Raw genomic sequence first — 24,854 nt, forward strand, 5'->3', positions numbered from 1 at the left:
TACCTACAAAAAAAGAACTGCTAGGAGTCTTAATGTTTGGAGAGAGCTTTGAGATAGAGCTGCTATATAAACACAAAGTATAATTAACAGGACACTACAAGCTTGCACAATTTTTACATTCTTTGAGCTTTTAAAATGAAAGACAGGTGAACTCTATATCTGAGAGACCGCAACTTCTCTGTTTTAAGAGCCTGTTTGGGAAATCATTATGTTTCACAGTTGCCGTTATATTGTATTGGACCCAGGCTTTTAAGAAGACCTAACTGTTTGCCAGTTATTAACACAAGAAACTTTAAAGGGAGTTCAAAATAATCTCATAACTGTGACTACTGGCTACAGCTTGTCTTGTTGCATTCTCTTCTTTGTAGATACATGTAACAATGCATTCACATGAAAGGCAGGAGAACATGAGCCTGTGAACAAGGAGAAGAGGTTCAGTGCTTTAGTGAAAGCTGCATTCCTGAAGCATGAGTGAACTTTGAGATTTTTTCATACTATTAATCTACCCCACCAAAGTGTCTGAAAATGGTCAAATATAACCCCAACGATCATTTTCCTGACCAATTCAGACATCCACTCCGAGCACAGTGATAGTCTTCTGCTTGTTGAAAGCCTTCAAAAATAATGGATTGCGTTAGAACAAAACCTAGTGAAAACGTGGATAAAATACTTTGGAAAGGTGAAGTCTCCCTTGCTGAAAGGCAAATGAAACAGTAGCTTTGGAAAGGTGATATAAGCAACTGACATTAGAATAATAATGAAAAGCAGATATATGGATTACAGCACTTTGGAGACCACAGCACAATATCGCTTCGAAAAACAGGTCAAAGGCATCTGCAAAGGTCTATTGGTCTCCTTCTTTTATATAATCAACTAGATTTTTTAAACAAATTAAGTCAGCTAAAAAAAGAACAGTTTGTAAGTTATCTCTGTGTGCAAACAAATGAGTAGTGCAGAGGAACAGCAAAAACATCCTCTATTAATAGCTTTTTCTTGTAGGAAAAAATTAGGCAGGACTAGATTTGTATAAAACTGGCACACGACAGGAGCATAAAGAGTGAAGTGATATTAAAAGAGTTTGTGTAAGCATACATTATTCTGAAAGATTTTCCACTGCATGACATTACAAATCCATTTCTATTTTTCTCAGAAACATGGCAAACCCTCAGACCATCATGGAATGGAAAATGTTTTAAGTCAAGCTGTAAGAAAACTGCTTGATTCTTCTAAGCTGTTCATTATTATTAATTTTGTTATGATTTTAAAAGCCCCAGTCAAGTCAACATCCTGATGCTGAAGCATTCAAGAGGGATCATACTGTACAAGAACACAATTCAGTTAAAGAACCAGCAAGGTAAAGCAATTTAGTTAAGGCCACAGAAAGGGACAGTGGCAGAAGGAGAGCAGTCCCTGGATTGCAGCATCTGTTGTGTAAATACAGAGTGTAAGGACAATGCTTGCAGCATAAACTGGTAGGCCAGCCCAAACCTAAAAGAGGTTATAAAGCTGAGTATTTCACAACCGACCTAGCTGCCCTGCCACATTAGCTCTCATGGCCCTGCTCATCTCCGGACAGTCAGGTCACTGGAGTGGCATCCTCCTCATTTCACAAGACTGGGTCAGCTGGCAGAGCAGTCCCCACAAAGGTGCATCTCCATGCCATTATTTAGTAGTTCAGAGGTGGAGAACAGGTAGCTAGTGACAGGGAATAAACACATAGGGTTCCAATGAGAGTTAAAAGGAAGGAAGAACAGGATGGGCAGCAAGCACAGCACTTGGTGTTGCAAGATTTCTCCCTGCTGAAAGATTGCATTTTGTGACAGAGTCCAAAAAAAAGCTCACATTTGTGTGGAAGAGAACACACATAGATTGCTGAAGCATTCCTATTTAAAAAAAAAAAAAAGAAATCCAAATGCCATTGGGCAATGTCATTGTGTCACTGAAAAACAAAAAATCAGGAGGAAATGTATTTTACAGAGACATTATTCTGTAGCTGCCTGTTGTAGTCTTTCCTGAACATCCGTATGAACTGCTCAGCACCAGTCTTAGCAACAGGATAGGTATTGCATGGGTGAGAGGTTTTTTTGTGTTCTTAATTGAGCAGAAGGTACTGCATGTCTCTGATTTGTTAGCGACATTACTGGGGAGCAGAATCTTGGGAAAGCTTGCTGAGGACAGCAAATGGGATAAACCCAGACAGAACTGATGTAAAAAATGAAATGTAAAACCCAGACAGAACTGATGTAAAAAAATGAAATGTAAAACCACAAAACTTTTGTGGATGGAAAAGAGCCATTCATTATGTTGCCCTAAGCAGAATGTTTGCCAGGATTCTTGCCCATGGATCAGTGAGGACTGTGGGAACATTCAAGGACCCCTGATTCACACTGTTAAGAGCAGCATTTCCCTTATTTGTAGCTGAGATAAGATTTCACATCATTTGCTTCTCAAAACCCAGAGAGGTGCCCAGAGAGGTGGTTGATGCCCCATCCCTGGAAACATTGGATGAGGCTCTGAGCAACCTGATCTGGTTGGAGATGTCCCTGCTCCTTGCAGGGGGGTTGGACTAGATGACCTTAAAGGTCCCTTCCAACTCTAATGGTTCTACTATTCTATGCTTCTAACCCCTTTGATATTTTTGTTTTTCTGCATGAAAATAACTTTGATGGGTATTTCTTGTAAGAACAAGGAAATCGTTCCTTTGCTTGCAGAGGCAATCCAGAAACACAGAGAAGGGTTGCAAGGGAGGTTACAGAGTCTGCTGCTAGGCCATGTTTGACGATTGTTTTCTGCTATATTGATCTTGGCACTGCTCCTCTCAGTTCAGAAAATGGCAGATCTCCTTTGTTTTCAGCCTCACTTTGGCGTGACCCTCCTTGTCTGAGAAAAGCTGAGTAGGAAGCACAGAAGTATCAGTGTCAATGGAACACGTTTGTTTATGAGGATGGCTGGGCAGCATCCAAACAAGCATTGTCAATATTTTATGAAAACAGCCTTACACAAGATTCATAATCTCGTCTTTCTACCCAGGCTGGTGCTCTCCTTTTACCGTATCACAGCTCAGTCATTATTGCTCTTCTTGTTGCAAGCCTCATTCACCTTCTTCCTAGTGTTTTCAGCAGGCAGCTGGCCTGACTGCTCCATCCACTGCTGAGTCTCCCCAGGAGTTTCCAAGCCCTGTGTCCAAGCCCAGATCCCTGCAGTATGAAAGGGAGAGCTGTGTAGGCTGGACAAGCCATATGTCCGTCACTGGATCTCATACAGGCTCCAGTACTAATCTCTCCACTCTGAAAATTGTGTATCAAAACCTTGGGTAAACTTCAGATTTTTTGAGCTGTAGAGGAATAAGGTCTGTGATTTCAAGACAATGGAGTCAGGTTAAATTACACTGGGGCACGCAATTCATGCAAATGGCATATATGCACTCAAGGGAATATTAACTGTTTTTCCAGCTGAAAAATGCATACACGGTATTTTACATATGGTCTGGTGTAGGTGAAAAGTGTCCTAAAATGCTGATATCCAAGAAAAAGCATTTTAAGCATTAGCTACACAATTTCAGATTCCCATCATGGCCAGCTGAAATGCATCCTTAGCTTCTTGTCAGGTGTAGTGCCAGTTGCCTGGGGGGCTGCTGAGTCTCCAGTGCAGCGCTGCTCTTGCACTTTTAATTACCACTGCCACTACGGAAAAACTATTTGGCATATTTCTGCATAAGTGACTAAGGACTCCAAGGATGTTCACTCACTTGTTCATCAACTCTAACAACTTTATTCTCTGAAAATGTAGTTATTTCCCTTCTTTTCAGCTCTTTGCAAATGTGTCCTGGTGATCTGTTCTGGCCTGGGCTTTCTTCCATTAGTGACTCCTCTGGTTTCCACGCCGCTGCCCTGCAACAAGATCAAGATTTCAAATGAGCAAATGAGCATGGTTCACACCACCATATTCTGATTTCTCCATCTTTGCTTTGTGCTGCCTGCTCATCCCTCATATTCTAAACATAAGGCAGATTTCTCAGCATCTTCAACTTACTTCCTTTATGGATGGTATTTCTCAGGTTGTCAGTTCCACATCATCTTCAAATCCGCTCATCTTGTTCTACTTTTCCTTCTGTAAGATAACTGCTATCTTCTATATATAGCAGAAACAGAACTGGCTCAACATATTGCCTCTTGTCACTCTTATCTCACTGTCTCTCTGTACCCCTCTGTCCCATTTACCATCTCTGGTTTCTGTTAGCAAACCAATCGAGCACTTCATCATCAGCCTTCATTTGTTAACCTTATGAATTACTCTCTCAGTGGGCACTGAAAGCTATCCAGAAGTCCTTGTAAAGGATGCCCACACATTCACCCCATTCCATTCTCACTTTCTCCACCTGGGAGAGATTAATCAAGATAGTTGAGTTTGAACTTCTTTTATCTGCCTATGCTGAGTCTCTAAATAATCTGTGTCTGCCCAAGTGTTCACTGTTTGTCCCCCACCAGCTTTCCCAAGTCTTAGAATGAAAGCCAGAAAAAGGGTCTGCAGTTACCACTTCACTTGAACTCTTTTTTAAATTTGAGAAGCCAAAGTAGGTAGCTCTGTTCTCTAAGCGCAGTAGGCTCAGTCTTCAGCTGGCACTGGATCCATAGATCTGCACTGTTTTTAGCCCAGCGAAAGTTTTCGGTGTCTTCGGCTTCGAGTACACCTATTGCTGTATAATCTGAGATCTGTGAACAGCTCATAGCACATTCACAAGGTACCACTTTTTACGGGGCGTACACAGGCTCCTTGCTGAGCTGAAAACCAACATGCACCAACTTTGGTTCTGTGAAGGTGGTTTAAGTTAACGCATTTTTTATCTTACAGACAGGAAGGGCTAAGAGCGTGCACACACACACTTATGAAGCCTCGGCAGATGAATGGTAATTTATTAAGTTGCAGGACCCAATCACATTCAATTAGTGCTGGTATTTTATAAGCAAAGTGCTCTGCTTCTTCTATTTCCATTGGGAAATTTAAGTCCTGTACCAAAGTGCCCTCTTGGAGTTTTGGTTGGCTCTGGCTGCGTTTCTAATCCTTCAGTGTTCATAGATTTTAACCACTGCAGACTTCTTCTGAAGCACACATAGCAGACAGCATGAACCCTCTGTTTTGCTTTAATTTTAGTATACTGTTCTCATACAGCTTTCTTAGTAAAACCTTTTAACTTTGGGTACTGGATGATACAAATGAACGCTCTCTCTGAAGTGCCAACGTCTGTGACACAGAGGTGACAGGAACAGGGCAGGCGCCTTAGTTGCCTTTTCTGTCTGCAAATGTCAGAAATTCCACAGGTGATTGTCAATAGTGGAATTAAAAAAAACATGTTACCTGTGTGTAAATTAGTATGTGTACTTAGATTATGGGGTTTTTCCTATTGTAGATGAGGCCTTATTTTTCTCCCAGGAAATCTTAGGAGTGCTCTAGATAACACGGGGGCCCTTCTTCTCTGCACCTGCTCCTCCTAGGTGCAGTCTGGAGGAGACTGCTTGGGAAACATACACAGTCACATTTTAGATGCCTGCAGAATATACTGTAAACGGGATTTTCTTCACGATGGAAATGCAAGTCAGGCCATACCCCGTGGGCACAGCAAGGGAGAGGAACACTTTTGTCTTCTCCAAGTCTGATGTTGCTGGAGACGAGCTTGGTTTCAGTCATCTCAGTGTGAGACCTGGATGCTCAGAGCAGAGCCTGGGCACTGGCTATAGCTACACCAGAGGGACAAATGCTTGAACAACCGCCAGCTCAGCTCAGACTAGCATTTCCAGAAAGTTTAAGCTGTGGACCATTTACTGTATAACAGGCTACAGGATTTTTACCTTCCTTGTTCTGCTAGCAACATTAACTATTCTGGTAATGCTCTGGTCCACTTTCTGATAGTCATTTTATCCTTGTTCTTGTCACCCCATTTCAGGTTTGATTGGATTTACTGGGAAATATAATCCTGTTAGGAGACCATGCTGTCTGTTGATTTTCCCTAAAGAATTTTTGGGGTTTCCCCCATGCACATGTACACATATGTTCTCAGTTGTCTCCATTTAAAGCAACTTCTGGAGGCTTTTCATTTACTCACAATCCTCTCACTCTTTTCTTAATTGGTTGAATCAGTGTTCATACTTGTGGAGCCCTGAAATATTTTTACCACTTTTGTTTCCACTTCTGAAGATAATTTGGAAGTTACTTCCAAATATTCATTTTATAAGTTGATGTTATACACTTATATTAAGATATATCCTGGTTTATACATTGTTATTTATAAGCTCCTGAAAGCTTAAACTTCAATATATTTGCTGACCAAAATGCCTGTCTTCCTGATTATAAAATACATATTGTTTTATGATGCTGGATTCACCCACATCTGTTTGGCTGTAAGCAACTTCACAAGATTAAAGGAGGAATCAGAATTTTATTTGCACAGGAAGTATAGCCAGGGCTATAACAGTTAATGCTAACAAGAGGGGGGGGGGTGTTAAATGTCATGACTTAAAACAATCTAGCTTTCAGAGATTAGAATAATACTGAATGTGTGGGCCATATGATCCGCCTACTGCATAGTTCATAACGCTTACATCTGAATCACCTCGTACCACCGGCTGCAGGAGACTGACAATAGATCTGATCCCTGTTCCCAGCTTCTGTTAGGATCCAACTACCTCTTTAGAGAAAGTGGTACATACAAAAACACAGAAGCAGTGCAAAAAACTTCTGCTCTTGTTGCACTTTGTCTCCTACCCTGCAGTACAATCCACTTGACTGGAAGTCCACTGACACAAATGGGCCAGAAAAAACTCCCAAGCAAATTGTCAGACTGAGGGTCTGTGTGTGACTGTCTATTCTGCCTGTAAGATTATTTTCCAAGGACGCCTGTGGTTAATATGCCCTATGGCAGCAAAGAGAGTTTATGTTATTTCTCATTCAGGAGGAGGCCTTTGAACTGCCAATTGATAATGCAAAGGAAATGTTATAGCCAATTAGTTAACTTCCTTTGACCTTGGTTTCAACACATAGGAAAATATCTGGGTCTGACCAGCCAAAAACTACACAGCCTGATATTCCTTTGATCATACACCAACCAGAAAAAAAAAATGAATTCATTTGTATTTAGTGTTTGACTGCCAAATGAGGAAACAGACACAATGAACCAGAGATGGACAACACATTGTATTGATTCTAATTAATGAGCAGTTCAATTCAGATAAATATATATACATAGGTGTAAACTGAAATAAATACATGTAATTTCAAAGACTATGGACATAAAAAAAAAAAAGGATATTTTCTATTATTTTTGAAAGCGAAGGTTCTAGTCTGCCATGGTTCACCATCAAGTGATATATTTAGATAATATTGATGCAGTGGGTGCGTTCCTTAGTTGTATACCCTGCCCTTCCCACATCAGGGTACAACTGAGCAAGATGTAAATCCACTTCTGAATTATCAAACTTTGTAATCTGGAGTAAAGCCATCACCTCTCCATCCTAGCAAAAGCCACTGTAAATGCACCTTCTCACTCTGAGATTGTCTGTGAGCTCAGTAGTGGCTAACTGCATTTTTTGCTGTTACAGTTCTTATTTTGCGGGACACTAGAAAGGAAAAATAATTTAGCAATAACAGTAAGTTTTCCTGGTTGGATGGTGAGGTAAATGAGAAGGCATGGTTCAGAGAACATGTCTGTCATGTCTAGAACTCACAAACCCAAAACAAAACATGACGTACTCACAGCTATGGAACCTCAGTCGAAGTCAAGCCCTTGTCCTTTCCCAGCTGCAGCTTGCACAGCTCTGGCCACCAGTGCAGAGCTCTGCTCAGTAGCACCAAGTAAGAACAACAACAAAACAGGTGGCTAAGTTACTTATGCTGGAAGTCGTTTTGGGGGCTAAACCTAGTTTTCCAAAGTAGTAAAGTTTTTTTTTCTGATGAGTACTCAGATGAGTCTGTACATCCCAGATTAAGATTCTAGGACATGTAGCCTTCTAATATTTCTCTTAGGAGAGGAGAAAGGTGTTCTTCTAAATACATTGAAACACACAGTGGTCCAAACTGGTCCAGGGAGTCAACTGTGCCTCTTAGACACCTTCACCTCCCTACCTCAAAGCAATCTTACTTTACTTTCGAAACGACTGGGCTAATATCTTACGCTGAAAATGAGGTTGTCTTTGCTGATGTCTGATAGTGGCCAAATGTACACTGTAGCAGAAGAACTGAAAAAACCAGTTGTATTGCTCATGCAGTAATAAGATTCAAAGTAATGTCAGAAACATTAATTAATTTACCTTTCAGACTTGGACACCACTGCAGAATATGTCAGGAAGAAATTATGGGGCAATTCTAGCAGCATTTGAACTAAGCATAGCCTGATTATTTATGTCTTCATCTTCTGCTGTAGGCACATATGTATAAGACATTCATGCTCTGGTAGCACATCTTTTGGGGACCTTTGACAGTTCACCTGGCAAAAATCAATTGGTTGTGACAAACTGGAACCAAAGACACTAAGAAAACAAACGTGTGATACAACTCATTCTTCCTGGATCGTCTGAAAGCTGCTATAGCATTCATCATAAATTATTTTGCAAAGTCTTCTGATTTAGAAGCAGCACTGACAGCCATACGGCACCGCATCTCCTGCACCATCATGAGGCTGGAATCACAGACCACATGTGGAGGTGGTAAAGAGGGGAAGCAGACAACTACTCCCTTGTCTGCCCTTCTTCTCCCAACACTATAAAAGCAAACGTGGCACTGTCTCAGCATTCATAAAAGGAAGGAAAAATACCTTACTAATTTTAATGCTTTACATTTAGCTTCTAACCCTGGCAAAAATAATAGAAAATATCTTAAGAAATAGTCACTTCATTTGCAGAGAATAATGCAATGATGAGCAATAAGAGGCAGGATTTATAAAGACTTGATCTTGCCTGACAAAGCTAACACTTTTTTTATGAAATTACTGAATGAATTGATGAATAGAACAGAATAAATGTAATACTCTTGGATTTAAGCCATATTTTTTTGAACAATTGGTCTGATCACCCTCTCCTTCAAAGCTGGGTAGCTACATTACCTTTAAACTGGAGACCATGAGAATAGAACTTTGCTTCCTATGTTTCAGAAAAACATCCTTAAAAAGCTCGACTGAACCTGCTTGTGCAAAAAAAAATATCTCATTTCTTCTGAAGTCTGGAATGGAGGACTGAAGCAAGGCTAATAAACACATGGCAGAATATCAGTTTATACAGGGGACAGGTAAATATCTAAGTATCAGTCTTGGGTCTTGCCTTATTTAATGCTTCCAGTAATGAGCTCGAAAGAAGAGTAAACAACATATTAATGAAATTCACAGATGATACTAAATTGAGAAGAGACAAGAAAAACAGAGAAGCCAGAGATATAGGACAGAGGGATTAGAGTAGTTAGTAACACAGGTCAAAAATAATAAAACAGGAATCACCTTGGAAAAACGCAGTGAAGGACATTGGCATAGGAGAAAGGAAAAAGCATGGAAGATAGTTTCTGTAAGAGGGAGGTTCTTGGATGACAGAAGCTTAATAAGGACTGAGAGGATAAAACCCAGGAAGTTACTTTCAAGTTTCTAAGAAATATGGTGGTAGGAAAGGTTGATGTAATTTGTATGTGCATGTGCAAAGACGCAACAACACAGAGCAGCAAGAATCACTCTCCGCAAGACTGAGGTGTAACACGGGGGGGATATTGCTTCATTTCTAGTGAGATTTTCACAGATCACAAGTGAATTCAAAGAACCACAGCAGAAATAAGAGGGATAGAGAAGCTGGTGCCCAAGGAGGGATTAAATTAGAAATGCATAGGGTGAGTAGTGACCAAGAATGTGACACAAACATGGAAAAGGTGCAATCAGCAAGCAAGAAAAGAATGGAAGTAGAGGCAAGAATAGGAACAAAAAGTCATCAAGAAAAGGTTTGTGAGAGGGACCCAGAGAACTTTTATCTCTGGACCAATCTCAGGATAGGTATAATAGACATAACATCTAAACAGCTTGGACTTGGCTAGACATCCATAGGAGTCTCGAATTGCTGAGCCTTCCTATTTCCCTCACTCTTTTGGTTGTACCTTGGGCTCAGTTCTTCATGTCCTGGCTCTTCCTCCAACTGCCCTTGCTTTATTCCCAACCACCTCTCTTGGCTTTGAGAGAAGTCTGCACATTCTTTGTTAGAGGTACTGTCCTATAACGTGGAGGTCAAATCTCACTCCCACCAGGACCTATTTCCACAGGACCTATTCTCCTCCTAGCAACACAGTACTTACAGCAGTTTCTGCATCAGAATTATTTCAAACTCTCAAGAGATTTTTCTGGATGCTTCTCATATAGACCTCATTGAGATTCTCTCCAAACCTATTGCCAGCATGAAAGAAGATGAAGATTTGCAGGTAAAGTTGTGTTCTTATTGAAATAAGGAATGAGAGTCTGGTGAAAATAAATGGATGAAACCTCAGAATTATATTAAAATATGTCAGAGAATGTGCTGGTGAAAAAAAGAAATTATACATAAAGAAAAAGTCTACGGAGTGTTTGGCACAAGTCAGTAGACAAAGAGCTGGAGCACTAGAAAAAGTGACCAAAGCATCTAGATGGAGCCAAGATCAAAGTAGACACGGAGGAGTTTTGTAAGGGGTAGGACTAACATTGATAGAGCATGTTAAGAAAGATGAAGAAAATGCTTTTCAGTCATTCTAAAATGATCAGACATTATCCTATCTTACTTCCTTTCTCTTGAGAGACAGCCTTTATGGTCACAGTACACATGAAGGGTCAGATGTTTCATCTGGTGCAGAAAGGCCAAGAAGCTTCCCTCAAATATTTTCTTACTGGAAATAACTCCCTACATTCACAATCCTCCTTTTATAGAATGAATTTTAATAAGTACCTTCTTTTCTTTTGTTCCACCAATTACTTCAGTTTTATTGTGGCTTTGCCTTTGTTTTCATTTTCATGTTCTTTCCATTCTACTGCATTATGAATTCTCATTTCACTTGCTGAAAGTTAGAGCTACTGTACTTATATTTAGAATACATGGGGGTGTATGTGGATACAGATATTAATAGATACATGAGCATCACATAGCTCTCATTACTGTTCCAATATTATCAATTTTATTCACCATATGTCATGCTATACCGTTCTCACCTTCACTAACTTTAGATGGCTGTTTGCACGTGGTTCATTAAAAACTGGCATAAAAATGTCCGGTATTTCAGTATTCAGGATACTTTTTAATTATGTTTATTGACTCAAATGTGGTACAAAAAACCTGGTAATAGAAGAATCCCAAACTAATGTGACTGAAGTTTGCCTTGAAGAGGTAATTTTATGATGACTAAAACAGTATCAGTCTAAAGTTGTTTTATCACATTTATACAATAAGCAAAGACATTAGCATGGACACTCTGAAAAAAAAAAAGTCACATCCCGCTAATCTGAGAGAATTCATGTTCCTTTTCATTCTGCGGTTTGTTCTTATTTGTACATCTTAAGGCCAAGAAAAAAATGGTCTACTGTCATCCACTACTTTGTAAATCATAGCATTTGAATACTTTGTTTTGTGTGAATGATTGATGTCCATAAAACTAGCACATCTTTTATTTTAAAACTTCATTTTACATGAAAACATTGAACAAAACACAAGGTACTGCCATAATAGGTAACAAGAAGTAAGTTAAAAAGGAGGAACAAATTCCCTCCTTGCAGGGGGGTTAGACTAGATGACCTTTGAAGGTTCCTTCCAACCCTCACCATTCTATGATTCTATATAATTTGAAATCTCATAGTCAGATACTATGTTTTATTTTGATCTCTATGCATTGCACTTTTAGTAACATTTTCTATGTTATTATAATAATTCATCCGTTAAATTTCTCATCCCTTTCTAAACCTCACACCAGATAATATCAGCCCCTGGGGAACATCTCCAGAAAGGGGATATGGTGGATGCATAGAGCAAAGAGGGTTCCCCTACCACCACGCACAGTCATAGAAGGAGGGAGGGATCAGCAGGTTTCACCCCATATCCTCCAGTACCAGCATATGTCCCCCTGCTCCGTGGGACGTACTCACAGTCATGTGTCACCCCCATTAAGATCCAGGCTGCATATCTCTGATTGTCATGGAGACTGTTTCAAAGTCTTGCTGTGCTTCAGCAGCAGCAGCAGCAGCAAAGAGGACAATAGTACTTGGGCTTAAATGGCTGAAAAGAAAGCAACAAAACGCAGTGGAAAAGGGAAGGAGCTGTGACTGAGAGGCAGATAAGCACAGCAAAACACAGTTCAAACTATTGCGGAGGGCTGAAGGTGTAAGTTAGAGCAACCTTCTAGCTACTCTGCTACAATTACGACCTTGTATTTTTGGATAGCTTCAAATGATTGTGCCCTCAAGATAAACACAAGAATAGTATTTTCAAGGACAGCACATTTCTCTTTCCCTTTCTCCCCTCAAGCTGAGATTCTGTGGTGTTATAGATCAAACGTGTTAATTAGGAAACTATTTAGTTTACAATGTCTTGTCTGGTTTTCCATTCCTGTGGGCATTGTAAACATACAGAGTATTGGAGCAAGTGATATATAATGACTTGGAAGAAGAGGCAGGCAGAGACCCAGATAAGTGGAAGGCATTGATAGAGTTGATTTTTTTTGCAATACCTGAGGCAAACAAATAATTTGCAGAAAAGTGAGGAGACAGTTTTGTGTCAACTAGCAAATTTGCTAAGAATTGCAATTTACGGCCATCCATAAGCTATTCTCAAGTCAGGTCAGTTCTCACAAGAAATGGGAGTAAAAGGCAGAACTGAGCAACACAAAATACAAATTAGTACAAAACAACAGGTGTTAATCATATCTCAGAAAAAGGAGTCATCAGACCAAACTTTCACTGTAAGTATAGTTAATAGTTACAAGTATAAACCTCCAAAAAAATTGGTTGGTGACATGCCTGTCGACATTTATGTTCTTATTACCACAAAAATCACAGCACCTGTCCAAGGACTGAGCAAAAACATTGTGAGTGATACCAAGGTTGTGATCTGAATCAGCACTTTGAAAATGTGAGGGACACCATCACTCTCAAAATGGAAGTAAAAAGGTTACAATGAAATCAGAGAACTAGGAAAGAAAAAGATGCTTCCACAAGCTTCTTCCACAGCATTTTGAACAAACTTGTTGTAGGAAGGAGACCCACTATGGAACAGACCAATACACTGGAAAATCATGCTTAGAGTAAGAATTAATATTTTCCTTTGAAAATGAAGAGGGAGAGTTTGATGAGCACATACGCGCTCTCATGGCAACAAGTAAAGCACGTCTCAAACCTCTTGGGAATATCCTAGGCAAACTTCTGCACCATGAAAACTTCACTGCTTGATCTTAAATTTACAAAGGTACAACTCTTTGACGGGAGAAAACTCCTGTAACAGATCCTTTCTCAAGGCAGACTTGGAGGAACAGAAGTGTGTGCTAAAACAAGAATTGCTAATGTCTGCTAAAAGAAAAAACTAGCAGAAATTATGAGCAAGAGAGTGAAAACATAGTGAAGTTTCTAAGAAAAATGCTATGGTCAAGGCAGCCTGCACAAAAAGAACAACTTCCAGGCACTACCTGTGACCTGGAAAAATAGTTGACAGTGAGCAAAGCAAAAGGAAAAATAATTCAGAGCTTAGGTTCTGTTTAGGAACCTAGCCATACGGAACACCTGTGTGAACCTCTCAGCTTGGGATGCTGAAACAGCCTGAAGAGAAATCACTGTTTGTGCTCCCAGTGACCACCAGAACCAGCAGGACACAACTCATGGCAGCACAAGCCTTGGGTGACACTGTGCTGTGCCTGTGCTTATGTGCAATGCTGAACTCAGCTGAGAGAAAAAATTCCACCTAACGAATGGACGGCTCATGATGAGGTCCACTGTCTCGAGCAGAAATGCTTTGGTTGGTACCTGCAGACTTCTGCTCTTTGCATGACAAGTACGTTTGATTTGCATACAGATGAAGAGAGAGACAAAGGTAAGAAGCTGTTCTAGGATGCTGGATTTTGCACTCTCCATTTTCCTTTCTGTGTGCTAGGCCAAGCAGCTGAAAATAGGTTGTCACATTTTAAAACTCAGAAGTGTGTTTATTTAATGCTTTGCTGTGCGGGTTTCCCTCCAGGGGAGCACTGCCTTTGGAGGCACTGCAGATCACAGAGTACAGAGACACTGGACATGAGAGGGTCGGATTTTCCATGTGAGATATTTAATTTAATTCTGAGACAGATTTCACTTTGTGGGCCTCTTCCCAAGAGGCCATTTTCTACATATAGCAGATCACAAATCCCTCTAGTTTCTCTCATATGCACAAGATATCCAGTAAAATAGATAGCAGTTTTATTTTTAAGAGCCAAATCACTGTCCTACAAATTGCAGGGCAAATTTGCTTTACTATACTGTGCACAACTTTTTTTTCATCCAACCAATTACCTGGCTTCATGTAGAGAAAATTAGCAGCAGTATAATTTCCTGTGTCTCTTGTGGACAAAATTTCACTGTTCTACATGTCAGAGCCCCGTGTGGTGGATGACACCCAGGAATGCTGTGAAGATTTTGATGCCTGGGTACCTACCTGTCTGTTCCCAAGCTTTCTGACCCAAGCATAGGGGCTGCAGCCATTTTGTTCTCAAACATCACCGCAGCTTGTCAGGCAGACGACGCATCTCCCACATGGGAGGGGAGAGGGCTGATGGCAGCTTTCATTAATATAAAATAAAGCTGCTTTAAGACCAAAAATATAAATTTTATTCTCCCTGTTCATAAAACATAACTGCTCAGACAGAAGGTGATTGTGTTAATAAACATTTTTGGCACACCTAATGTCACGGTGATAAAGTTCTTATTCCTGGGAAAGGTTCACAAGGCTTGACAGCTCAACAGATTACCTCCTCATGCAAACCTGTAGCTAACATCTGCTCCTAGGACAGGTCCAATAGATACACGACACAGGAAAAATCAGTACTGACCTTCTGTCTACATCTGCACATGTCCCACAGTACCGTTAGGACCTCAGAAGCATCATTACTAGCATTCAATTCCAAGATCATTCTGTGAAATAAAATGTCTAAAGAACAACACAAGGCAGCTGCTGGAGCCCAAGCAAATGCACATGGAGCAGATATTGGCACCAAGGTAGTGAAAAAGACAACATAAAGGTGTTCAAAATGAGATTTGTACGTGAGTAATGTGAGAAACTTCTTGCCACTGATTAGATACACAAAATACTGAGGATTTTATGGGTTTTGCCTTGAATTTTTCTGAGAAAATCAGTCATCAAGAAAAAATGTTTTCTTATGCATTAAAATCCCAACTTTTTCAGGCACAGGAAAACTCAAGCGCCACTTGTCTCTGAGATTTCCTCAGACAAGGATAATATATGTCCCTTCCTCAGTCAAATTCCCTAAGGAAAAAAAAAATCTTAGCTTCATCCCAGAAATGAGCAGTTTTGAGCACGTTCTCTCCAGGTGCTTACACAGCCTGGAGGTGCCCCCTGCAGTCGATGCCAGGTGAGGGCTGCCCAGCCTTCCTGCACTTTTATGCCTACAGCTCAGTGCGCACACATTCCAGGAAAGAGAGATGACTGAATCAAGTGACAGGGACGTAGAAGGAGATGCATTAATCATCAGTCTAGAGAGATACAGAGACCATTGTTCCCAGAAATGGAAAAGCTTTTAGAAGATTTTCTGTACTGAAGGCAGCAGTAATTACATTCCTACCTCCAGTACGGTTTGGAAAGGGACTGATTCTCCGCTGAAGTGCCTTGAGATAATACAACAAAAGCAAATAAACTTGAAGAATCCTGGTCTTCCTCTTCAGCATGCACTGCCCACGCTGGCTGCTCAGGACTTGGCACAACTCTTTTCAAAACCAATGGAAGGTCTACTGATTGACTCGGGAAGGACAAGGATCAGCATTTTGCTCCCACGAAGCATCCACAGAGGGTAAATGTCACTGTCCATGCTCAGCAGAACAGGAGATAAGCAGTATGAAGGCTGATATAGTCTCACTGCAGTCAGCAAGGCTAAAGAAAGAAAGCAAAACCCTCTTGAGTCTGGCCAGACTGGGGACCAGTGCCTGGTGCTGGGGACCGATGCTCCCTCTCACTGTGGTTGGACTGTCTCTAGCACTCTCCCTTTCCTAACTGCTGTCACTGGGTTTGCGCGATTCCTCCTTGGCTCTGACATTGATAGGGTGGTTTCTTGGTTTGGATGAGCAGCTCAGAGCTCTCTGGCAGGAGCCAGATTTTCCTTTCCATAGTCTGTAGTCTGCACAGCAAATTCTTGAAAGCAAAACTGAAATACTGCTTTGCAAAGTAACTTCTTAAAGCCACAATTGCTTTTATTTTTTTTTTAATCCTCAGCACATTTCACCTCTCTAACCCTCACAATATCTTTTTTTTAAAAAACAGTGCTTATGTGATTTCATCACACACAGTGACTCTTATCTTGTTTCCCCAAATACATAGATCTGTGATGAAACACAGCATCTGTTAAAATGTTACACACTATTAGCAGTACTGGAGGCTTATTTTCTATCATATTTCAAATCAGCTGAGATAGAGGACAGGAGAAATTCCTAGGTTGTTAATAGCCTGGTTGCAACTCTAGGAAAAAAAATGTTATGGTTACTTCAGGCAGACTTTTTTTATTTGGATCTGCAGTTCTGACCATCAGTGAAAATAACACATATGCTCTATGGCCTCCATAACCTAATGCCATTAAATAAACCAATGGAGCATCTTTTCGTTATGTATTACTTTCAGCTTTGGTCGGTTCTAGCTCAAAAATCACATAGAAAGTGAATTGAATGACAGAAAGACAACAAAAGGATTAGAGACAAGGAAAGGCTTTAGGACTTTTTAATTTCTCTTGAGAGGAGATTAATAGTATCAGGACCTTCCGGGGAATGCTTCTGCTACAGGCAGCATGTGGAAAGAGGCACTGCTGGTAGGCAGCCCCCAGGCCATTTAGGATTTATAGAATAGGTCAAATCAAACACGGTAAACACCAGGAAACTAATAGGTAGTCAGCATAGGTCTGTGCAGCGCTGGTGTCTTGGTTTTGATTAGATTAATTCCTCAGTAGGTGGGGCTGCTGTTTTAAACCCAATTTTTCCTTCAGATGGAAATCTGAAGAAAAGGTTTTAGGCACACGGAAAAGGTGCACATCCTGAAACAAAAGATGTGGTCATAAGATGTGAGCAGAGCACAGACTGCAGCCTCCCAGGATGCTCCTTCTGTATGTTCAGGCAAAGGATCATGTCATGTCCAAGAGCTGGAGCCCTCCTGACAGCCAACGGCATCCAGCTCCCCGCATGTTTCCCTGCCGGACAGACATCCCCACTGCACCTCCCAACCAACACCGCAAGCCAAGCCATAGGCTGGGCTAGGGAGGTCTAAAGCACTCCTTTCGAAGGGGGCAAAACAGTTTAAATCATCAAACCAAATTCTGTTGATATAGTAGACATCTATCCGAAGTTTGAAGCATTTATTTTAATAATTACGTTCATGTTGGTTCAGTTTGCGCTGAAACCAGAAGGAACTGGCAACATGTGAGGGTGCTTTGACATGTGCAATCGCCAGCAGAGATTTCTGGGTCCCGAGGGCACACTGGCCAGCCAAAATGGCTGAAGGTATCCAGAGCTTGAAGGTAGCCATTGGGGCACCATGCTGCCACAAGGCCATACTGTTTATGAGCATCTCTTGCATTTTCATATTTGTGTTTTAAACTCACTGCAAGGAGAATTGACAGAGATGTGAAACATCTGCACAGTTCCCCAGCTCAAACTCATCGCCACTTCACCAAGCAGCAGGGTTGGCAGGTGCCCAGGGAAGGGGAAAAATTCAGTCAAATCCTGATACAAAGCTCTGAAGAAACTCCCAAACCTTGTACTTGATATTGTTCAAATAAAAAGTTCAGTTTTCTTCAGTACTAAGATTTTTCCTCCCATTCCCTCTCTGGAAGAGCTCTCAGTTCATTTATATGAATGTTGACTGGCACTTAATTTACTTCAATAATTGCTTCAAAGTTCATTTCCAGAATTTGCAGCTATTTGTGGTGATTCTTTGCTGCTGGCTTCACAGATTATTGTTTTTCTCTCTCATTCATTTTTTCCCCCGGTTCCACTCTGTAGTCACAGTCTAATGGCAGGATTTGTCTTCTCCAGACTCTGCCTTCACTCCCATCTTGTTCGTTATTATTTCACACCATCACAAATTCTGCTTCTGCATCTTGCAGGCAATGAGATTGTTATGGATAACCGGCTTCACTGCTCCACAGACAGAACTTCATTTAACTGCTCTTTTCTTTTTCTGTTCTACCATGTGGATGACGCGTCTTTGTAAACTCTCTTTCTAGTCTTCATGACTGTGAATAAGAAACCTCTCGTTTGAGCTTAGGATTACCATGGTGATAGGTTTATTATCTACCCATTTGGATGCAGGTTATCCTTCTGGCAATTTTTGGCATGTATCAGTCAGTCTGTGTTGATGTTAATTGTTGTTTTGTTGGGAGACATTTGGAAGCACAGTGTCCATGTGGATATGGGGAAAATAATGTAATTTTGTAGCAGCAAAAAATGCAGACTGCAATCTAGCTTTTAACAAATGCATTGCAGGGTGGTCAAGTCATGGAGGCAGAAGCTCTGAGTCGGGTTGCTGGCTGTGACACAAATTGTATGGACAAGATTTTTCTTTGTCTATGCCTTCATATTCCACGTTAAATAGAGGATTGTGATCTGTGTTGTTACTATTATCACACAGAAAATACCAGCATCATTGCACTTCATATTACCTGATATTTTCTTCACTGGGCCTCCTTTGTACTCCTACTGCAACAGACTTAATGCTTTTGACATCTTCCTGTTCAGTCAGCTGGGTGCACTTTACAAGAGGATCAGTTGATACACAATGACTTTCCCAAACTCAACTTCACACCAGGGATATGTGGAAGCTTTGAGCCACCCGATAGCCAGTCTGAGGCTGCAAATAAGTTATCAGCTCTTTTTTGCAGCTCCTCTGCTGTGGGTTTGTGAAAACGCCCAGCTGTTCCTCTTCTGTCTTACCCCTCGCTACATCTTCTGCATCACTTGTGTTCCTTGGTTGGTCTTATCCACTTCTGGGAAGTTCCTAGGGTGGCATGACAGCCCAGAAGCTCTGCTGTCATGTGAATATACATACGACAAGTTTTGATCACAAAGCAAATGAGAAGAATGCAAAGTCTTTGGTCTGAGTCCCTCTGCCACAGCAGCCCCAAGAGGAGTCAGCTTCCCTGTTCAACTGGGACCAAGGAAAATGCTGAGCAATGCCTCTTTAGGTTTCTGTTGTCAATGCTTTTCTTGGTCAGACCATTAAAGCCTGAGGTCTGTGCACAAATCTGGACACGAAAGCAATGGTCCAAGGAATGCAAGTACCACATTGTCCTCTTATGATCCAACAGATTTGATGCCCCCATGGAGATGACTTATGTTAGCAAGGCCTCACACTGCCTGAAACTGGTCTCAGGCACTTCCTTCTGGCTTGTGCATCTCCTCCTCCATCCACTGCTGATAAAGTCAGCAAGTTTCCCTCCTTATGCTGTGCCAACCGCAGTCAGAGTTCACAAGCCTGAACTTAATCCAACAAAAAAAAAAAAAATTGGGAAATGTTTAGAATCAAACAAGAATATGCCTTTCCCTGAATGTTGTGAATCATGCTGAAGATATTTATCTTTGCCAATTGCCTTTGTGTGTTTTGCCCTTTGACTTAGGATGGCAGAAAGGAAAAATCCTCTGGGGTGAAATGAAAATAAATTGAAATAGTTTAGAGATTTTTCTTTAACAAAATCTTAACAAGATCTTGCTTTTCAAAATTTTGAAACAGTCTTTCCATCATTTGATAATTGCAATTATAGCATGGGAATTGATTAGTTGTAGAAAAATAATTATACACTCAATTAAAGCAAATTGAAATAGACTTAAAACGTTGGCACTCATTCCTGCTGTCCCCAACAGGAAGAATTAATTTGACCAGGATGGTTATCTCGCCAAAAATGTTTGACTTCAGATGAAGAATGATATTTCAATTTTTGGCATTGCAACAATGAATTTTAATGAAGGACTTGATTGTGGGGCAGTGCTGACTGGACAAAAGGCAACATGTGGGATTTGATTGCAAAAATCAATAGATAAAAATAGAACGGAACTTAATAAATGCTGGGAAAGATCATTTGGGCCTGAATCCATTTGCATAGCTCAAACACGAGTTACTGCTGCTTAAATCTAGCAGGGGAAGCTGGACTGGATGGATGGACTTCAGGATGAAGCAGATTTCTCTCCAGACCCCCAGAGCAGGAAAGCTTTTTATTGAAGGTGCTAGCCCCGTCCCACAGGAGTGGTTTTATGCAGATGTGGTTCAGGGCTGGCACAAGAGATGTTCAACACATTATTATTTGAACAGGACAAGGGTAGTGTGATCTAAGTAAAGTATGTGGGAATTAAACAGAAAGAGGCCAAAGAAATGTCAGTCAGACCACACATCAGCCAACTCCAGCTGTAAACATATCCAGGCTGCAGGAGTCCAGCATCTCAGAAGTAGACCCTCTGAGCCTGGCCAGGACCTTCTGTCAGTTATGTGCCAGATCAAAGGACATGAAAAGCAGAAAGGAAAAATCCTTAACTCTCTTCCTTCTGATACTTGCCTTCAGCCATTGTAAAGTCTGATTCAATCTCATCAATATTCCTTATTACAGAACACACCAGTGCTGGGGGACAGAGCATCCTGGAGGCAGCTTATCCCACCTGTTGATCCACAACAGAGATGCAGTGGTGACTGTTTCTGAGCTACATGAGGTAAGTGGCAAAGACCCATTTTTAGAGCTGGTATCTTTTAAAAGAAATCAGCAGAGACTTCATCACTGCAGTGTAATCCAGCCACCCGCTACACTCAGAAAAGCAACTTGCAATCTGACTGCTAGGCAGAACCAGTTTAAAAGAAGGCAGTGAAGTAATATGCAATGCTTGCCTGATGCAAATGTGAGCAGTGAGGCTCACATGGAGAACATAAACCTGTACTCTCCTGCACCAAGCTGTGGGGCAGCAGCAGCAACAGTATTTTCCCCTTGCAGCTTGCAGCCTGCCACACCAAAGGGGGCTGGTACCTTTTTACCAAACACCAGTATTTGCTCATGTTCTTATCTTAATAAAGGAATAAAGAATCAGTGCCCAGCTGCAGCTTTCCTTTCACACCTCCAATCCTCCTCCCAAATAAATATATAAAACTTTGCACCAAGGCCCCCTTTCTGTTAAGCACCGTGGCAGATCTTGCCATGCTGTCACAGGAATATCCCTCTCTCTTACATCCTTCCTCTTCCATCATCAGCTACAGAATCACATAACAGTTCTGTACACCCCAAACTGTTTCAGTCTACTAAATTTTAAAAGACTTTCGGAGTAACGTGTGAATTGGTCCCAGTGAATTATCCAAGCTGCAGATGCATAACGAACAACAGCAACCACTGCTCAAAGCACCAACAAAACAGTTGTATAACTACTGCACTCTGCACTAAAACCAAATGTTGTTTCAGTTCTGGTTTATCAGCCATTTAAATAAGTGATTACAGAAATCAAAGACGTGTTTGGAGCCTTTGATCAATTGATTTTATTAGTTCATCACAAACACAGCAAATAACACCTGCAAATTAGAACTACTTTGGGTTGCTAGATGTCGGCAGAAAAAATCTGCATAGGTTAACTTATTAAGGTATGCTATTAAATGTCAAGGAGAACATAATAAAAAGCTTCAACTTAATGGATAGCTATATTTGCTGAAGGGCATCAATGTGTTAATATTAGTGTTTTATGCAGAATTCATCCTGCAGTATAGTAGGTTTACCTCTGAAGCCTGTTATAGCTCTATCCCCTTGGGCAGAGGCTGGAGAACTGCCATTTAATTGCCAGTGCTATAAATTAAAGGAGTGCTTGAGTCAGATGTCATCCAGAGCTTACAGACCCAGCAGAGTGGGTAGGAAACGCTGACGGAGAGCATCAGCCTGGTGAGAACCTTCCCAATGGCTCTTCCAGCACTCTGAACCTAATTAATTCTGCTGATCTTTTATGTGCATCTGCGTTTGCATTGTATTTAAATTAAACACAGTTATGTGCACTGAGCTTGGCAAAGTCTGGATAGCTAGGAAATGAAATGCATGAAGGAAAAACAGCGATTCTGTTTCCTTGGCTATTGTTTAGCACATTATAGGAGGAAATGTAAGCCTAATAGCTTACGAAGTGCTACAATTCCCTCAAGTGTTAAGAATTACATTACAACCCAAAGCAGAGAATAATTTCTAGGAAATACTTGAAGACATGATTGCCCAGCACACGAAAGTCAAAATCCTAATTGGCAGAAGAAGTCAAATAAATCAAATTCCCTGCCAAAGACAGAAATCATCCTGGAATGGCAGCACTGTGCCTCGTGTCTGTAAAGCACAGGTAATAGTGACAAGCTGAAGGTATTGAGTAGAGCCCATCAATTCACCCACAGAAACCAGTACATTCATATTCAGCTGCCTCCTTGTATGGTTTCAGCTGTTTGCTTGCTTTTTTCACCAATATCCTCTATCAAAAAGTGAAAAAAAAAAAGCACAGTATAGTCGCTGCAGCCCTAATTTTGTATTTACAGATTACAATAAGAGAGGCAGAGTTAATAAACACAGCATTCCCACTGCACATGTCACCTCATCTTTACCTTCTCACTTCAAATCTTGTCATAACATGAACTTATTCCCCTCTATTTCCTAAAAAATAATATGGTTTTAATCTAACAGGGCACTCAAACTGCGAGCCTATGGATGGCAATCAAGGGTTGCTAGTGGCAAGTGTTGATCCTTCATTCCAACATTGATTTCAAAACCACTTGTTTCATAACTAACTCAGATGATATGACAGCACCTAAGTGTGCAACTGCGGTTGTCTAACATTCAGTTACTTTCATTTGTTATTTATGTGTTTCTGATGTTGGTGGCCCAGTTTACCAGGGAGCTATGTTCCAGCAAGGCTGAAGGTTCCCTCAGAGCAGGTTATTTATTTTATGCTGAGAGTGCATCGTCAGTGAGAGTAATTTAAGCAATTTGCCATTTCTTTCCCAATTTGATAATTACAATTTTATTTCCAAGAGTCCAATATAATATTTAAGAGCTTCCTTCAAGTTCAGCTAGGCTACTTGCAGAAAACAGCCATAAATCAACACTTTAAAAAAATCTGAATCATTCTGATGAGCAGCGACAAATGATATGGAAACACTTGAAATTCAATGTGGCTAAGAGAAAACTGCCTACACTTCCTACTGGGTTTGTGGGAAATAGATGCAAAATAGAGGCTGAACATGCACAGATTAACATGGACATGAAAATAAAAGCTGTAATACATTTTAATTAAGCTGCAGGGGAAAAAAAGGAACTAATTAACTAAACTCACTTAAGTGCTAAGGGCTGTATCTACAGAAGGACTTTGGCACTGCCACTTTCCTCTTTGCCACACCTACATATGAGGCATTTGCAGTCAGGAGTAGCAAATGCAGCCCTGAGCTCTTAAGCACCAACTGAGGAGATAGAGAAGACTCCAAGGACTCCCATGAGCAAGCACGTGACATGCAGGATGGCTAAATCCACCAAAAAGGAATATTGCAGAGGACCAGGTTTGGTATTTCTCTTCTCTCCAGAGATGAGGGTCCATCCTTGCAGCCTCAGTGAGATATGTATCGGAGATCAGGTATCATAGCCTACAGCCCCAAACTATTGCTCCAAGGCAATCATGACAATCCCTATGGGAAAACAGCTCAGCGATTAGGGTGATGGAAACCAGAGATCATGTCCTCTTTGATCTGAGGGATTCAAACCCTGAGTTCCCCTCACAGGCACAGCTCCAGCCACTGCTCTGGGATAGCCCAGGTGGAGTACAATGGCATAAAAGTTACCCAGAGTGCCCGAGAGCTGTTGTTCCATGCCTGGTCCATCTCTAGTCACACTGGAAAATATGCAGGTTTGCAAAAACAAAAAAAAAACAAGGATATTTTAACACAGCCAAGATTAACAATTAGGGCCAGCCTTGCTGATGCTTGCACTTTTTGATGGGCAGGGTAAGGTAACACATGGCCAACTCTTCAATTCACCAATCCTAGGACAAAAAAAAAAAAGACCAAAACATTTTCCAGTATTCTTATAATTTTGTAAAGCTTGCCAAAAGAGGATTTGATTTTCTGTGGCAGAACATCCTAAGTGACCTTCAGTTCACTGATGGCAGAGAATTCTTTGCTCTGATTGCTTCTTCAAAGAGTGCAATGGTACAATCAGTACAAAAAGTTACTGAGAAATATGGGGTATTTCCAAACGTAGCAAATGAAATAACTCAATAATTAAAAACAAGAGGCAAGCAAATAAAATAACAGACAAAAGGTAAAGGCTATAGTTTCATTCAATTATTCAGAAACAGAAGTTATTTTTCTTTCAGCAAGGAAGCTGACCCAGAGAAACTAGGAAAAGATGAGGGAATCCCGTCCTCCTTCATGAAAGTCTGGAAAAACTTGCAGTATCTCAAAATACGCAAAGGTACCGAAAGCCTCGTTTCTTCCATAGAGGATATGAATCATGGGAAATCAATGGTGCAATCAGTAAGAAAATTGAAGTTTTTGCACTGTGGTAAAGACAAAGATTCCTGCATCTCCTCAACTGAAAGGATGATTACTGCTTGCAATAGAAACATTACAAATACTAATGTAGAAATGCAGACTGTGTCAGAAACCAGTATAAAA

Source organism: Chlamydotis macqueenii, chromosome 1 (assembly GCF_036417535.1).
Source record: "Chlamydotis macqueenii isolate bChlMac1 chromosome 1, bChlMac1.mat, whole genome shotgun sequence".
In the NCBI taxonomy this organism is placed as follows: domain Eukaryota; kingdom Metazoa; phylum Chordata; class Aves; order Otidiformes; family Otididae; genus Chlamydotis; species Chlamydotis macqueenii.